This window comes from Chinchilla lanigera, unplaced genomic scaffold (assembly GCF_000276665.1).
Source record: "Chinchilla lanigera isolate Chin_1 unplaced genomic scaffold, ChiLan1.0 scaffold00116, whole genome shotgun sequence".
NCBI classification, from domain to species: Eukaryota; Metazoa; Chordata; class Mammalia; order Rodentia; family Chinchillidae; genus Chinchilla; species Chinchilla lanigera.
The window spans coordinates 3,081,092-3,099,486 of NW_004955517.1; the positions used below are offsets into that span (position 1 = coordinate 3,081,092).

At 43.9% G+C, this 18,395-nt stretch overlaps 1 protein-coding gene across 1 annotated transcript in view; it reads left to right on the forward strand.

Moving 5' to 3' along the window:
- Cadps (Ca++-dependent secretion activator) overlaps positions 1–18,395 on the forward strand; it is a 454,713-nt gene that overhangs the window by 115,621 nt on the left and 320,697 nt on the right. The window lies entirely within an intron of this gene.

Consider the following 18,395-nt stretch of genomic DNA (forward strand, 5'->3'; position numbering starts at 1 on the left):
TTGACCCTATGAGTATAGCCTGGCTTCTGTGTGCCAAAGTGCTAGAAAATCAAAGTATGAAATTTCTTTAAAAAGATGGTTCTGCCTTTAAAGCAGGTGGGGTTAGCAGTGGAGTTTGTGTTTCTTCAGCCAAGGACACAACTAGACAGAACACCTGATCATCCAGTGATTCTTTAAAACAGGCCAGAGTAGGGGCCTGGGGATTTAGCTCAGCAGCACAGCGCCTGCCTGGCAAGTGCAAGGTCTTGAGTTCGATTCCCGGTACTGGAAAAAAACTGAAAAAAAAAACAAAAAAAAAAACAAGCCAGAGTTTTATACCCTATGTTCCTTACATTGTGAATTTCCAAGTGTACCTGAGGGGGACACCTGAGTCTCTGCTTGGGTGCGCCCCCAAACATGCCTATACCCCGTCTCTGGTGGAGGTCTGGGGAACAGGGTATCTTAGTTCTTGAGTTCTGCATAACCTTACCCTTCCTTCCATTCATTCAATAGATATTATTGTATGCTTCACAAAGGGTTGAACATTTTAGTGCATGTCCTGGGCAGCAATTTTACAATGTATATTTCCAGCCCACGACGCTAGAGATTCTCACTCTGGAGACTGTGGTAGGGGCCAGGAATCTGTATTTCAAGCAAGGGCCTCTGTTCCTGCTATTGTCTTGCCCCTTACTCGCTGAGAAATGTTGGAGAAACGCAGCTCTGCTCTGGTTTCCATAGGTCAGGGCAGGTTGAATTAAGACACACTGGTGTATTAGCTGAGAATCGCTCCGTGCAGAGAATCAGGCAGATTTAGGTACAGCAAATCCTGGTATGACTCCTCACTAGCTTTGTGGCTTTGGAGTATGGTGACCATCCCCACTGGAGTGTGCAGCGATAATCAGTTAAAATGCATACTGACTTAACCACATAATGGAGTAGAACATTCTTCATTCAACAAAAGACTTCTTGTAGAAGGCGGCTTACAATGTGGGACAGTGTTCATTAGATACTGCTAAGTGGAAAAATCCAGCTATGAAACAGAGTATGAAGGCAGAGCCCCATTTTTACTTGGGGAAAATGGATAGAAAAAGTATTGGGTGGGCCAAAATAAAAATGTTAATTGTTTTTATCTTTAGCAGATAGCGTTGTGGTTGATTTTTGTGGCCTCCATTTGCGCCTATGTATGTATCTACATTTTCTGCCTTGAGCATATATTTTGTAAATGGAAACAAACACCAAAAATCTCAACAAAGAAGTAGTCAAAGCAATAGAATAAGGACATTATCTTCTGCATCATCTTCTAGATGTTGTCTGTTAACATCCCACCTTTATGATTTTTGCCATTTATGAGTATCACCTGTATAATTATCTCATATTTTGTACTAACTCAACTCAAAACTCACTTTTTAAACTCATCTTATCTTAAAAAGTAGTTTATGTGAAACTACAGCTTTGATGCACTAGTTTTCCTGTTTTTTAGAAAACAATGCATGTTGAAGTGAAAAATAACTATTAAAAGAGCTGTTTTAGGTCATCTCACACCACCAGTGGTATGAAGCCGGTGAACCAGGCCGTGCCCTGTTGTAGAGAGGGTGCTGGGACAGAGACCTCTGATGCCACTACTCACCCAGCTCCTGGCTGACTAGAGCAGTTCTGGAAGCCTACAGAGTCAGGCAGTGGAGCACAGGTCTACTGTGCCAGGCAGTCTATGGACAGGCAGGTGCAGGGGAAAGTGTTATAATCAGGTTTCATAAATTACAGATTTACTCACTACTGGTTGCTTTCTCATAGACTACACTCTGCTTTGAAACACTCTGTCAACTCTCAAAAGCAAAGATAAGGAAATGAAATGATATTGCTTTCATCTTTGCCCTGCTTAAATCATTTCTTGTTTATTTTTGTATCCCTCCCCTCCATTTTCCTTACAAGACAAAGCGATTTCCTCAGTGCTTCCAAAACCCCAAAATATGCATAGTATTTTCCTTTTGTGCGTGTCACGCACGTCCTAGGGGAAGCTGTAATCTGATTTCTGGTGTTGCTTTCTGGAAGTTCTCATGATCTTTTTTTATGAGGATCTGCCAGTAACTGCCACTTTCATCTCAAATGACATTTATCAAAGAGTGATTATATCAGTTATATAGCACTTGTTTGTTGTAACATGAATCATGTCTATCAGAACATAAGGAAAAAGAAGGCTTAACAGATGTTTCTCTATTTGCACGTGGAATTTTTAAAGTCCGTTTTGTTGATTGAGAATGGTTAGATCAGAACAAGTTGCTGATACTCAACATAATGCCTAATGTAAAATAACTGGCAACTCATTATGGAATCAGTGGTGTTTTTATTTTTTATAGACCCTTGGGGAGAAGCTATTTGAGCATTCCAGTTGAATTCTAATTCTAACGCTAACTCAGCAAAAGCAAAGCTGAGCTGGATGAATTGGAGGTCTGGTATCAAAAGGCATTTTAAACATGCACCCATCCAGCCCTTTCCCTTTAGTGGCCTCCAAATTTGGTGTCAGTTTGATGCCCAGCTATGCCAAGTGTCTTCTACTTCCTACCCCTCTATTTAACCTCACACATTGTCCTTAATTATCTCTCTCTAAAATGTATGGATATTTCGCTTACAAGCACCACAATCACCAGAAAGAAACATCATACATTGTCTCATATATTTAAATGCAGATAAACTAAGGCACCCCAGCTAATGCGTGAGTGTGAGCTAAAGAAGCCAGTTGTCTTTGAATTTCAGTTCTGCTCCTTGAAAGTGCCATCCCTGCTTGTTCTGTGCGGATCACTTTCCAGCTCCTGGGACTCTCAGCAGCATCCCCTGACCTGCTCCACAGCCCTCCTCTGTTCCTCGTGGGATGATGCGCGCGTGCTTGCTATGACGAGATGGCAATGCTCGTGTCATTTATCCTCTCTGATGGGTAGAGATATTTCCGGTGAATCTGGGAAAACTGACCAGAGGGACATGGAACGTGATTTTCCAATCTATAAACACCTTTGCATTTTCAGCATTGAATTCACCAGCATTAATGAACTGCTAATTTTCTTAGCATTTCATTTCCTTTTTTCCAAACCATCATCAACGTGGCCTTTGATGATGTGGTTATCTTGTTACAATACCGTCTTCCTTGGACTTGATTAGCACTTGGCAGCTTTTCAGACCGTTTATTAGGCTCTGAAGAGAAACCTCAAATTATCAGGCTTTCAGCTGTGACCCAGATTGCTGGGTTGTATCATAACTCATTACAGACTCCTTAATCTCCATAGAACTACGTGGCTTTTTCCGGGATCAGAAGTTCCCCAAAAGAGCTGCTGGCAGAAAATTTGTTTCTTGGGCCAGACTCTATTTATTAATCACTTTTCTTGGCCCCATAACAACAATGGAGTTCTGGGCCTTGAATAATATTTCAGTAACTAACTACTGAAGAAATACTGTAAAATCTGGGAGTGGGGTGGTGGTAACAGCAGTCTATTCAAAAGCATTCTCTTATTGCTCATTTGTTTAACAGGTACCCTAAGCATCCACTGTGCATTGGGCATTATGTTGTTCTAGAACGGTGTCCCAGGGTACAACTTCTTGTTGTCTTCTTTTCTGCCTGCACAGCTCCTCATGACTTGATGGATCTTATCATGCTCAAAATATTGCATTTGGTTTTGCTGTCTTTCTGTGTAGCAAATTAGTGGCTCAGAAGAATACTCACGTGCTGTCTCCCTGTACTAAATCTCACAACTTTTTGGATCATAGTGTCTGACCTGCCTTACTTAGCTGGGTTCTAAGCTCCAAGTCTCTCACGACTGGAAATGGGGTTCTGGGCAGTCCGTGTACTCACCGCAGGCCCGGGGGGCAGGGAGGATGCACTTTGAACTCCACATACTCATTTCCTTGCAGCTGCAGAATACTTCAGATTCAGCAACAGACAGAAACCCTGGAGTTTCAGGTCTCTGATTTCTAGAGCTACTTAAGATCAACCTCCCATGGATTAATTTGAAATCAAGAATTAAGTACTTTACATCTGCAAAAGCTCTTCACTCTTGTCATATAATTATTGATCAGAATAAAATCCTGCCTTCACTCGTGTGCAGGACAGCAGGAGGGCATAGACCCTACAGTTGTCTGCCACAGCTGTCCAGGCACCTGGGCTCCTCCGGTTATCAATCTGAGTGTAACTTTCTTGGAAAAACTCTCCCCTACCATTCAACCTAAAATAGGTTTGGCCTTGATTGTTTGTTTTTCTAAAAGAGCTGTGTTTATTACCATCATAGGACCTGATACAATTGAAATAACCTTGCATATCTATTTATTCCATTGTTATCTTTTTCTCTAGACTGTTGCTTTAAGAGCAAGAACCATGACCAATACTTAGTATAATGCTTTGCACAAAAGAGATGCCCAATTAAATGCTAAGTTCATAAGTGCAGGGACCAGGCCATCTATGGCTTGTAAGCTTAGATGCCTACATTACACAAAACTGTGTGTTTGGTCATTTTTTCCTCATTAAACAGAAAGCAGCAGCTGAACAGGCCCGTCTGTGACCTCAATTCTCATGCTGGTGCTCCGTTTTATAACGGGGTATCACCTGAGGGTCACAGTGTTCTTGCCAATGTAAACTTCCCTCCGGTCACAATTAACCCGTCTCTGCCATCACACCGCTGGCCAAAGAGGGGCAGAAAGTAAATCTTGTCTTTCCAAAGTCATAGACTGCCTCTCACAGTCGTTACTGCTTGATGGACTGCCTGGTTTGAAATGACCTTTCTTGCCAGATGTGCTTTAATTTCAGCATTCCTGGGATGTGGAAAAGAGTAGGCACAAAATTAACACACTGAAGGGCAGAAAGCAAAATTTAATTTCCCAATATTTAATTTCTGATGATACCATTTTGATTTTTCCTATTCTTCTGTCAGTTGTTCCTGGAACACATGGCCAAATATTTCTGTTTATCCCTGCCGTTACCCAGGAGCATCCGCAATGGAAAGGTGAAATGGAAAGTGGACAGTGGGAATCCTGCATCCGAGGAACAGGAAGTTGGGCATTTTTTCTGCAGCCTTCAAAACTGCTATAGATGTTTCAGCAGTTTCTTCCCTTTGTTGCCATACTGGAACCATAAATACGCTTGTCTGCTCACTGTCCTTTCAGGAGCATTGAACCACAGACTTTGAATCAGAGATGTTTAAGAAGTATACTTTCAGACAAAGACCTAACAGAAATAGTATCTTCTATTTTTCCACCTTTTGCCAAATTATGAAACCTATTATAAACCCTCTAGCATAGTCTTGCGGAGAGAAATGTTTCACCAGCCTTCTCATTCATTTCTGTTTTTTTTTTTTTTTTTTTTTGGTTTTTCTCCGGTACCGGGAACCGAACTCACGACCTTGCGCTTGCCAGGCAGGCGCTTTTGCCGCTGAGCTAAATCCCCAGCCCCCTCATTCATTTCTGGCAGCCCAGACTCCCTGCCATGATGATTTCAATTTACCTCCTTCTCCCACCGTCTAATCTTCTTGCATCTTCAAAGACTGGGATTTAGGATTAGCAGAACCTTGGTTAACACAGTGTAATATGCTGGTTCAATGTTGTTATTTACCCTTTTTGTTTTAATCCCTTCCAAAGCTATGAATAAGATACATTAGTTCACTCTCCTACCTAGATAGTTAATGATTCTACATCAGTCTTCCATGGTAGCCCCAGTCAGAGGAGGTCTCATGATCCACCTATGTTCTGAACTCCAGTTTGAACAGTAGTAATACCTACCAAGAATCCAAATATGAAGCACTGACTACGTTCCAGGCCCTATATTCACTTATACACCCATATATAATCATATAAAATCCTCATAACAAGTCTGTGAGGTAGGCATTTTACACACATTTTGATAAGGAGGCTGAAGAAAAGAGGGAGAGAAAAAGAGAGAGGAGAGAAAGAGAGAGAACAATTTCTCCAAGGTCAAACAGCCACTGAACAACAGAGCTAGGATATGAACTCAAGACTGCATAATTCCAAACCAAGTTCTTCAATTCAGTTGCTGAAAACAGTAGTGTATGTTTTCCATAGGTACAGAGGTAGCATATCTCCTTCCTGTAGAGGGCTCTGGTCCTTGACGGTTGTGATGATGCCTGTGTCAGTTAACTGTTTCCTGTGCTCTCGACCCAGCTGACTTGCACGCCTGCTGTCAGCGGCGGGTTTGGTAGGACGCTTTGTTACACTTCGGTGTCAGATGACCATAGACTGATCTCAGATAACTTCAGCTAGGGTGATTCCGTACCCCAGACTTGTGCACGCTGCCACTGGACAGCTATGAGGGAGACTGGAAGAGTACAGTCTCGGTTCAGAACTGCCACACTGTCACTCCCACCGTACCCTTCTGGTGTGGGAAGTCATAAAGCGAGCCAAGGTTGCAGAAGAGGAGAAACAGACTCCTTCTCTTGAGGGGAGGAGCTGTAGCTACACATTGCTAATGAGTGGTTATCATCAGCACAAAGGACTGTGGAAGCTTTTGAATCTGTCACCGTTCCTCAGGTCTTGATTATTGTTGGCACACCCTGGCGTACAACTGTTTACTGCCAATGCAGTCACCGGAGGATTGGTTCCAAGACTCTGAAGACACCAAACTCCACAGATGCATAAGTACCTTATATAAAATGGAATAGCATTTGTACATAACCCAATAACTTCTACTCATGCTCCTGTATCCTTTATGTCACCTCTAGATTACTTATAATAACTAATGCAATGTGAAGGATCCAGAAATAGTTCAACTATACTGCAAAGCAAATAATAGCAGGCACAATTTTTTCTAATATTTTTAATCTGTGGTTGGCTGGGTCCGCAAATGCAGAACCTGTGGAGAAGGAAGGTCCAATGTGTACTCTCAACTTATCGGACCAATGTATTTCAGGAAATAAGCAGCTCTTTATTAGAAAATAATATTGTATTTCTAGAGTGAGACAGCAAGAAAGAAAGGAAGAAGGAAAGAAAGAAAGGTAAAGAGGAATTAGGACATGCAGGTCACTGAATTTCCCTAACAAAAAGAGAGCCAAAATTTTAAATGTATATTTTGCTCACAGGAAACTGTTGAGAAATGTGGACAGGTAAGTTCTATAATGCCTTTAATTGACAGTCTGGAGAGCTGTCAGCTTGTTATCATCATTTCAACTGCCTTTCGGAGAAAAGAACACATTTTCTCCGATCTTCTAGTCGCTAAGGAGATTTGGCCGCTTCATTCTGTCACTGTGAGTTGGGCAGGCACTGCTTTCCCATCTTAAAATAAACACTGTCTTGGTTACAGTCAAACCAGCAAGACCTCCTAGATAAGTGAAGTGAGGATGGAACTAGGTATGTAAGACTGCACCGCTAGTGACAAAATGACACTCAGCTGCAGAGTTCTCCACCGTGAATCAGAGTGTACCCCAAGACAGACAGTGCCCTGGGACCTGAGGATACAGCAGTGAATGTGACAGCAGGAGCCCTCCTCATGGAGCTGATGTTTAGTGGGCAAATAAGCAAAAACGTCACCGAGCGTGTGTGTCCTATCAAGAGAGAAAAGGGACACGAAGAAAAGTGCAGCAGAAGGAGAGGGCAGAAGATGCTGTCGGTATCTGAGAGAAGTGAACAGAGAAGTCTCTCTAGACAGAGTCAGGGACTGCTACGCTGAGGACTGGCGGACGTGAGGGAGCCGGCTGTGAAGACCTGGAGAAAGGAAACTACTGCTGGTTATAAAAAGCAATGAGCCTGGATGAAGGACACTAAAGACGCAAGTAGGTCACCGCGACCCACAAGCAAAGGCCCTGCCGGAGGCAAGGAGTGCTTTCAGGGGGACGGTACGAGGGCACGCCACACAGGGAGGGCACAGCTACAAGCTCGGGTTCATTTCAAGGATGAAGAGACAACAGTAGGGGCCGCTGAGAGAGAGCCCAGCAGATCCGACGCAGCCGGAGGGAAGGAGGAGGAGGACGCCCGTGTCTGTGGATGTGTGTTCTCTGGCTTTGAAAGCTTGACGCTGTAGTTCAAGAGACAGAATTGTGTGTCCTGCTTTCTGGGTTTCTATTAGTCGTCCGGCTGTGCGGTACACAGTAAAAAGTCTCCTAGAAAAAAATAAGGAGTCCTCACACTTTTTAGACAGGTTCCTCCTGGAGGCTGACCTCGAACTCTTGATCCTTCTGCCTCAGCCTCCCACAACTGTGACTTATTTTAAAGACAAAGGGGAGGGGCTGGGGATTTAGCTCAGCGGCAAAAGCGCCTACCTGGCAAGCGCAAGGTCGTGAGTTCGGTTCCCGGTACCAGAGAAAAACCAAAAAAAAAAAAAAAAAAAAAAAAAAAAAAAAAAAAAAAATAAAGACAAAGGGGAGTGACAGTTAATTTTTTCTGTGTAACAATTCTCATCACCTTCCTTCGGTTTATCACTGTTTCTTTCATAGGATGAGATACAAAACTGTAGATGAATGGATCAGGAATATTTATGTAGGAAATGATTAAAAATGCTTATTTAATATATTTATCTCCAAGGAGAACTGCCCGTAAACTATGCCAGGTAGTGGGTTAAGTATACAAGGCTTACACTGTGAATGTCATATCTCTTAAGTGATCTTTTTAATAATATGTTCACATTATTTATTCACAAGGCTGTGAGGATGGAATGTGTTTATTTTTTTAATTTGTTGAAAAATAAGATTTTGCAGAAACTCCAGGTCATACAGTACCTTTCTCTTCTTGCTAACACTCCGCTTTTGTGCCAGGTTAGGTATCACTCTCTTTGGCTTTCTTAGCTTCCAGATGAGAAGCACGTCTTCTTGTTTCCACCTACAGCTGAAGGAAATGGCACCTGGGCAGGTGGAGGACTGTCTCAAAGTCACACGGTGATGGACTTAAGAGGCCACCTCCACATCTGATCCCTGTTGCCTTGGGGTGTACCTTTCCTCCTTTTTAGCGTGGGAGTTGAACCTAGGATTTCCCCACTGAGCTACATCCCCAGCCCTTTTTGTATATTTTTATTTGGAGACAGGTTCTCTCTGAGTTTCCCAGGATGAGCTTATACTTGCATTCTTCCTGCTTCTGCCTCCTGGAGTGCTGGGGTTGCAGGCACACACCCCCAGGTGCAGCCGCACACATTTTAAGCCACATCTCTAAAGCTAATTCCCGAGTAGCGACCAGCAAGCTCTGTTACATAGGCTAGACTTAGGGACTACAGTAGCTGGGTACAGCCTGAGCAACCAGAATATAAGAGACCACAGAACTCTGTTTATCTCTCATGTCTGAGCTAGTAGTTCTTCGGTCTGGTGGTATCATCAGTTACCAAGGCATTGCTCATGTGCCTGTGATTGAAGCTGTCCTGCCACCAACACATTCGTCATCAGCTCCCAAGACGGAGGGAGAGATGAGCCAGCTGCTGCCCTCTAAGAAAAGAACCCAGCAGGGTCCTCACCTATGTGCAGACCCTTGTGCCATAAACTCAGTCCCATGACTGCATTTCTTACAAAAGAACCTAAGAAACATCATGCCCAGCAGGGCAGCCACACGTCCAGCTCAAACTTCCGCAGGTCGGGGAATTCAAGTGTGAAAAGAAGAAGGTGCGAAGAGCTGCCCAGGCATGTTCAGTAGCCTCCAGCGCTTTCTCAGAGTCTTACTTTATATTAACTAATATTTTTATTAAGTTCATTGGTATGATTTAGGAATATAAAATGATCACATTCATCATAGGGAATGTGTACATGTACATACCATACCTGATTTGTCTTTTATGAAGTAATAATTAACACATGCAAGACAATAGAAAGTACGGGAGTTCCAACACCTGCATGCCTATAACCTGGGTTAATTAATCACTGTTAGACGTGCAGCTGGAAGGCCGCTTTTCCACAGATAGTATGTAACCACTTGCTGCCTTTGCTGCTCACCCTTCCATGTATTTCTTTTTAAAATTGATTAATGCATATTCACAATACATCTTGAGTATATTTATTGTGGGGAGTTGGCACATGTACACATCTTAATACTTTTTTAGTCATCCCTACCCCTCCCTGCACGATATGTTTCTTAACACAGGACTTTCATTAAAATCCTTGCACTCTTAACAGATCCCTAGGAGCTTGGGAATATTTTAAATCTTCAGCTACATACTACTGAACAATAAATATCTCCTATTTTGATGACTCATTATATTGTAGCTACATTCATATTGACTAATGTGACACTCTTTGCTCATTTTCCGAGTTATATTTTATTATGTAGATACTGTCATTTATTTACCTAATGAAGAAATTCCAGTTAGGTTGCTACTACAAAAAATGCTCTTTTGAGTATTTCTGTACATGTCTCCCCCTGCAAACATACAAGAATTTCCCCAGAGAATGAACCTAGATGATAATTACTAGAACATGAACTAACTGAACCTTAAAGCTATTAGATATTGCCATACAATGCATCCATTAACCATGCACTCCCCTGAATAGAATATATGTATTTTACTCTTGGTAAATAGCCAAAGTGCAAAGGTAAAATTTGATTATAGTGAAGCAACTGGACCTCTCACAGTGCCGTGGGGAGGAGAAGACTTATTTCTACGGCTTGGTGCATGCCACAGGAAATTAGTATTTTCTGTCCACCAGAAGATGTGCACCAAGATGTTTATAGCAGTTCCATTGCTCGTTCCATTGCTCATAGCCAAAAAATGGAAAAATTCAGATGCTCATCAACAGTATAGGGCATAAACTTTGGGATAGTTACACAATAGAAAACAGTAAAACAAATTTTTAAAAACTATACCTACATTCAAAAACAGCATGAATCCCAAAGGCATTATACTGAGAGAAAACATGCAAACTGAAAAGAAGACGGGTTACCTGATTTCGTTTATATGAAATTCAGAATTAGAGAAAATGAGTCACACCAGCAGAGCGCGGATGGTGGTGACTGGGCTGGCAAAGCGGGGTGTGGGTACGGGCTGGCGTAAACAAGCACGGGGGAGCTTCTGAGGTCGGGAGTGTCCTTTACCGCGGATGTCCAGCGCGGCAGCCCCTCCCCGCTTAAATAACGTCTAAAACGCACTTCCTCAGCGGGACTGGCCAAGTTCTTGCACGCAGTAGCCCCGTGTGGCTTGTGGCTGCTTAGATGGATAGCACAGACATGGAACATTCCCCTCGTCCCAGAAGGTTCTTGTATGTTCATGGGGGACATACCTTTAAAATTTCGTGCTTTATATGTATGTTACATAAATCAAATGCACTTCAAAATACATATGTATGCTTTATAAAAAGGAAAAGAAGAAAAGTGAACAGAAAAAACAGCAGATCTTCAAAGCCCTTTTTTCCTTTGTGGTACTGGGACTAAACTCAGGCTAATTTGCCTAGGGAGAGCTCAAACTTAGGATCTTCCTGCCTCAGCCTCCCAGGGTGCTGGAATTACAGGCCTGGACCACCATGCCCAGCTTCAAGGGCCTTTTTAGTTTGAATTTTGAATGCAGCGTATGGCATGGACACAAGAGAAAAAAGCACAGAGCTCCATGCAACAGTAACAAGTTAGTAACAGTTTTTACATGGAGATTGTTTCTCATTAATTTTAATTAGGCTTCTTCTAGGTTTACAGGTTTAGCGAACTATCAAACCCAAACTAAAAACCTTAGGCTCCTCTCTCAGGCAAACTTCCGCAAACCCTGAAGGATGTGTGGATGCTTTGCCGGCTTCATCGCCTTTGTTCCGTTTCTGGGGAACTGATTCTTCTTGCTAATTTGATTCCATCATGAAAAATGATTCTAAGCATTTCCTGCCTAACGCTGGCACCCTTGTGTAGAGACGCGTGCCCCCGACCGAGAGCAACCGCAGGCGGAGAACAAATTAGATTAAAGCGGTCTGACTTCTGCTTCACGAAAGTTAATTACAAGGGTAACTTTAGCCTTTGTCACAGAAACCTGATTAACCCACAGCCCATCTAACACTGGCATGAAGGAATGCATTTCAGCCTGCGCTTGTTTTGAGATTATCAAAGAGCCTAGGCAGGAACCTGTGGGGTTTTGAGGGTGAAAGCAGACATCTTACCCTGGAGGTAAACGCAGGCCCTGCCGCAGTTTGCCAGAACAGGGTGGGTTAGAAGAGCCATGAGGCCAGGGCAACCTCTCACCCGGCTTCCTCACCTCCTGCCCGGCCCAGTTGCCCTCTTCCGCTACAGTTCTCCTAAGTCTTCTACAAGAGACTGAAATGTGGTTATGCAGATTCAAAGCAACCCAATCAAAATACCAGCAGCACACCTCACAGAATGAGAGAAAGCAAGCCTAAAATTCGTTTGGAGCCAGAAAAGACCTAGAATAGCAAAAGCAATGCTGCGCAACAAAGGCAAGGAAGGGGGCGTCACAATCCCTGATCTGAAATTATACTACAGAGCTACATCACAGTGCTGCCAAAAACAGACCTGAGGACCAGGGGGACAGGTTAGAGGACGCAGAAACACTTCCAGACATGCTCAGCCACCCTATCTTTCACAGAGAGGCCAAACACTTCACTGGAAGAAAGACAGCTTCTTTAATAAGTGGTGCCAGAAAAACTGGCTTTCCACATGCTGAAGACTAAAATTAGACCCATGTCCATCACCATGTACCAAACTAAAGTCACAATGGATCAAAGCTCTGAATATTAAAACAGAAGCACAAAATCTGCTGGAAGATAGAATAGGTAAAACTCCTAAAGACACGGATATAGGAAAAGACTTTATGAAGAAAACTCCAATCACACAGGAAATATTACAAAGAATCAACAACTGAGATTTCATCATATTAAAAAGTTTTTGCACAGCAAAAGAAACCAACAGAGTGAAGAGACAACCCATAGAATGAGAAAAAAAATTTTCCAGCTAATCTTCAGGCAGAAGACTAATATTTAGAATATATAAAGAAGTCAGAAAATCACATGCCTCAAATTTAAGACCCAATCCAAAAATGGGCATCTGAAATGAATAGACACTTCTCAGATTAAGAAGTAGAAATTGCAAATAAATATATGAAAAACTGTTCAACCTCACTGGTCATTCAAGAAATACAAACTAAACAACACTGAGATTCCATCTCACCCTAGAAAAAATTGCTATTATCAAGAAGTCAACCAATAATAAATGCTATCAGGGCTGTGGGGAAAAAGGAACCTTTCTCTGCTATTGGTGGGAGTGTAGACTGGTGCAACCACTGTGGAAATCAGTGGGGAGATTCCTCAAGAAACTAAAACTAGAGGTTCCACTTGACCCAGCTAGGCTCCTTCTTGGTATCTTCCTGGAAGAGTTAAAAGTATCATACCATAGCATATATGGACCCCTATTTATAACAGCACAGTTTGCAATAGCTAAATCTTGGAAACAGTCAAAATGTCCATCAACAGATGAATGGATAATGAAGGTCTGATTTTTTTATACAGTGGAGTACTACTCTATCATAAAGAAGACTAAACTTGAGACATTTCTAGGTAAATAGCTGCACCTTGAGACCATATTCTTCAGTTAAATAAATTGGACACATATATGCAAATATCACACTGTTTCTCTGGTGTGAGAAACTGAAAGGGTAAATAAGGACTGAAATGTATAATAGGTATTGGGAAATAGGAAGAAAATTTCAAATAGGAAGGTGAATGGGGGGAGGTAAGGGAAAAAAATGAGAATAGAAGGAAAAATATGAAAACAGCTTTTGTAAATAAGGAAGGGAAGAGAGGATTAAAGGAAAAGGACAGGACTGAGGGCAAAAGAATCAAGACAGGTCGTATGCAGGCACAAATTCCCTGTGGTGAATGTGATCACAGTGTATATCTAAAATAAACTGATAAAATTAATCTTATAAAAAGACTGAAATATCGATAAGTTAAAAAAAAAAACCCTCAGGACCAACAGCATTAGAAGCTGACAATAATTTCACCACACACCCACTCACCAACCCTTAACTTTCTCCAACATGTATTTAGGAAAACTAAAGCTGTAGGAGTGAGTAGGTCTGGGCTCTGGTCACGTCACACCACTCCTCAGGTCACTCTGGACAAGTGATTTCAATCTTCTGTGAGACATGCTGGCCGATGTCATTGAAAGAGATCTTTTGGCTTCCAGCTCGGGCCACTCTGGTAGATATAGGACTGTCGGAAGCTTGGATCTAGATGGCTACCTCGTACCTCCACCAAGTCCCCCTTCCTTCCAAGCCTTGAAATTGCAATGTTTAATGACCTAGAATCTGCCTTTCCTGAGATTTAGCCATATCAGGAACGTGTTTAACCCCATGGCAAAGTAGCAGTTTTCAGGGAAGAGCAGCAAGTCCTCCCCAGGCGAAAGGTGGCTTGTTTTTCCTGTGGTCTCTAGACTTGAAGTCTGCCTCCACACCCAGGGGCTCCTTGGTAGGGGTGGTTGGCAGAGGGCTTATCGGCTCCAACATAGCTCCCAGTGCTCCAGGAGCCACGTGTTGTGAGAGGTGAGTGCACGGGCACTCGGGGTATAGTCTGCCCACAGGCAATGGGGGACAGGGGCAGTTTTAAGGTAAGAGCTGAGGGAAGCTCATTTGGGACTAGAGTGCAGTTCACAGCTGCGCAGTCCTGTGCTAAGGCACCATTCTGTGCGTGGTAGGATATCCGTTCTGCAGCACCTCTTTATTCACTAGATCCCAGTAGCGCACCCCATTTATGACAACCACCATCCCATACATTGCCAAATGTCCCTGGAGGTTGAGGAGATTTCAGTCATCATCATTGCTGGACCAGAGATAGGGGTGCAGCGTCAGTCAGGATGGGCCTGATACCTGTTAGTAGTACACATCTCCCAAATATCAGTGGTCAAACAGAGCAAGAGTTCATGCGCTGCTTGCAGCAGACTGTGGTGGAGTGCCAGAAGGACTCTGTCGTGGTGCCTCAGAGGCCCGGGCTTGTGAGGTAATCAAGATTTTCCCTTCATCGCAAATTGCCCTGCTAGACGCAACAGAAGGCTCTGGTGGTCTTATCCAGCAGATCAAATGCTTCATCTCAGAAGTTTCCCATCATTCACCCTCACAGGGCGTTGGCCAAGACTACACCTGCCAACCACAAGCAGGTCAGGAGCATCTGGCAAGCAAGAGGCTCACGAGCACCCCAAACGTGAGGAGGGCTTCCCCTCCCTACTGCTGTAGAATGAGAAGGTGTCAAAGTCAGAACGTACAAGGCTGCCCAGCAGTCCCAGAAAACAACAATAATAGAGTTGAGGTTACAATGACTGCAATTCAGATTATGTTTATTGTGTGTCATATAGCGTGGTTGTCACAAAACAGCCCGATCAAGTAAGCACTTTCATCCTTTTCACTTTGTAGACTGTGCAAGCCACAAAATACTCAAGTAACTTGTCTAGAGTCACACGACTAGTAAGTAGCAGGACTGAGATCCGGTTTGAAGTCTCTCTGATGTTCAGGCCTGAGCTTTCAAGCTTCACTGTATGAGTCACTTTGGCTGGTGTGCAAATTGCCTCCCTTCATTGAGGTAAATGGATGTGTAGTCTCCCCATGAGCTGCCCTGCACCTGTGTTTGTGGTTGTGTGTAGGAGCATGATTAGTGCATGTTTGCACTCCTCTGCCACTCTGCCATGCCTGACATTTCTCCTTAGTGAGGTCCACCACTCCTGCAGCACGTGGAAGATGCCTTTAGTCATTCTGTCATGCAGTGATGCTCAGAGAGACAAGTTTTTCAGGCATTCAGAGCCAGCACGGAGCTCCAGCTTCATTCTGAGACTAAGAAAACAGCCACGGACATCAGAATCCCATCGTGGATTCAGCAGCACATGTACCCCAGGATGCTGCGGCCACCCCACTTGAAGCAGGCCTGGGTACAAATGTAGAGTGCTTCTGTACCCCAGGTGCTAAGGCGAGGGGATTATTATGAACTCCCTGGTTATTATAACCCCTGGCCTTCACACCCCTTACAAAAGCAAGTGGTAATGAAAATGACTAACGTTTGTGCTAAATGTTAAAAGGTCTTGTTAAAAGCGTGCCTTACATTGTGCATGGGGCTCTGTCAGGATCTGTTTGCACACAAGCCATGAGGACACTAGAAGGTAGAGTTTTAGAAATGGGAAAGGAGATGGGGCGGGGGAAGCAGAGAGGAGCGTAATGAAATATGCAAATACCAACGTACCAAGACAGTTCTCGTTACTCTGTATTACTAATCCGTACCAACTAAAGAAAAAGGGTACAAGAAGAGCCCAAGAGCATGGAAAAGTGAGTTTATTGACCATTTGGCCAAATTGGGAGAAGAGCTAATCTACCACCTCCAAGGGGCACAGAAAAACTGCAGTTACAGGAGGGGTGGGGCAGAAGCCAGGAAGTATGCCCAGGCAGATTTAGCCAGCGTGGGCCCGGTGGGCTCCAGAACACTGAGTCTTTATTGGGCCTCAGGGCTGGGGGCGGGGGGCAGGTGGTAGTTTAGGCTGTCAGCTGGAAGGAGCTAGAGAAGCAGTTTATCTCTCAAACTAAGGAAAAGTTCTAATTTCCAAAGATCCATTTTAATCTTTTGGTTACAATATCACAATATTAGAGATAAGGGCCCTGAATCTGAGAGAGGTGAATAGCCAGGATCACAGCGTGAGCTTTTGGAAGGATTCTAGATTTGGCCCCAAATGGTAAACATTTGCCCACATTGGTGAATGCACAAAGTTCCTTAAAGTTTTGAACACACACACACACACACACACACACACACACACGCGCGCGCACACACATCTCTTTCTAGTTTTATACCCACCCAAATCAACCTCACAGTATATATTTCAAAAAGAAAGGAGACTGTGAGGTTTATTTCACCTTGTTCTTTGCTTAATGCAAGAAAGAGGTATGAGATTTACCCTACTTAAATATAAACAGCCTTTCTGAAGAAGCGTATAGAATCAGCTAACTCACTCGGATATAAAATAACAGTGGGCCCCAAGTCTGCCCCTGCTCTAAGTCCAAGTTCAGTGCCACGTTTGAGGGTGTTGCTGAAGACCTTTGGTGATGCTGATTTCAGCGGAGAAAGGTGAAAGGGTGAGGAGAGGATAAGACAAGAGAAAACTTCTGCGACGGGGGCTCAGCATTTTACAAGGAATTTAAACAAATTTAATTTGGGAGGAAGTGAGATGAGTGTTAGGTTTAAGAGAGACATCCCTAATTGAGCTGTAAACAGACTGTTAAAGGTAATAAAGAGGGGATAACATCTCCCTCCCAACAGGTGTGTGAGAAGAAGCTAGCCATCACCAAGGAAACAGCTAGTGGGGTAAAACGAACGTGAAATTTGCAGCCAGAATCTTCAGGACCCGATTTCGGCTCCGTCATTTCAGGGTGTGAGAAATGTGCGGATTTGGCCAGGCCCAAGGAGTGGACTCAGAGGCAAGAAGGGCTGGGAAAGCGCAGCTTTAATTCAGTCTTGCAAGGCAGACTGTGACGGGCAAGCCAGGACAGCCACCGTGGGCACGGTAGCCCCTAGCATGCAGGTCTGTCTTTCTCTCCTTGGCTGAGGACTGAGTGGGGTACATACACTCTTCCCGGTTGCCACCTAGACCCTTGGCTCGTTCCCCATGCAAACACTTTGTGAGTTTAAAGCAAATGACTGAACCACAGGTGGGTAACTTTGTGGCTGCTGGTACTTTTCCAATCAGAGTTAGCACAGTGAAGCCGTACTTTACTGACTGTCTGTCCCCTCCCCCTGTTTTAGGGACCCTTCCTGATGCCTGACCTCAGGCATGTCGGGAGACCAGTGGACAGTTTTGTCTCCTAGTAGTTTTCCACTCAGAGGTAGAAACTTTACTCTGAAAATGGGCCACTTTACATTTCTGTTTCATACGAGGGTCAGTGTGGGACCCGGGCAGTGGCTTCGCCCTCATCATTTCTTCACCTGTAAAATGTGCTCTGTTCGTCTTGCAAAGGTATGGACAGACTCAGACAGTGTCACACTCATCCCCGTTTCTAAACGGGTAAGAGCTGCACGAGAACAGGCTGAACCAAAGCTGTGTTTGTGCCATTCTTCCCAGCCTGCTTCTGCTCCTGAATTCCCAGAAAAAGAACAAAACCACCAGGCAGAATGCGTTCATGTCAGCCTCCCTCCAGCTGTAGGAGAAGAAACATTGAGAGGAAAAGGCTTCACCAATATTTCCATTTTCTGTACCTAGTTCGCACCAGATGAGTCATAGGCCCCCAGAATAGCAACAAAAACGCCAGTCCTGTCCCTCAAGATGGCGGTCAGGGACGGCCTCCCTGTGCTGTCCTCGGGCAGTGCCTTTTCGGTGCTGGACATAGTTGGCAGAAGCTTCTCCAGTGGGAGGCATGCAGGGCGCACCACATCTTTGCAAATGCCTCTTTCCCAGGGCCTTAGCCGCTTTCCCAGGCAGCTCTTGAGACCGACAGGGTCTCCTTGGCTGTGGAGGACACTCGTTGTAGAGCCTCTGTCTATTGCTATGGAGACATGTGAAGCAGA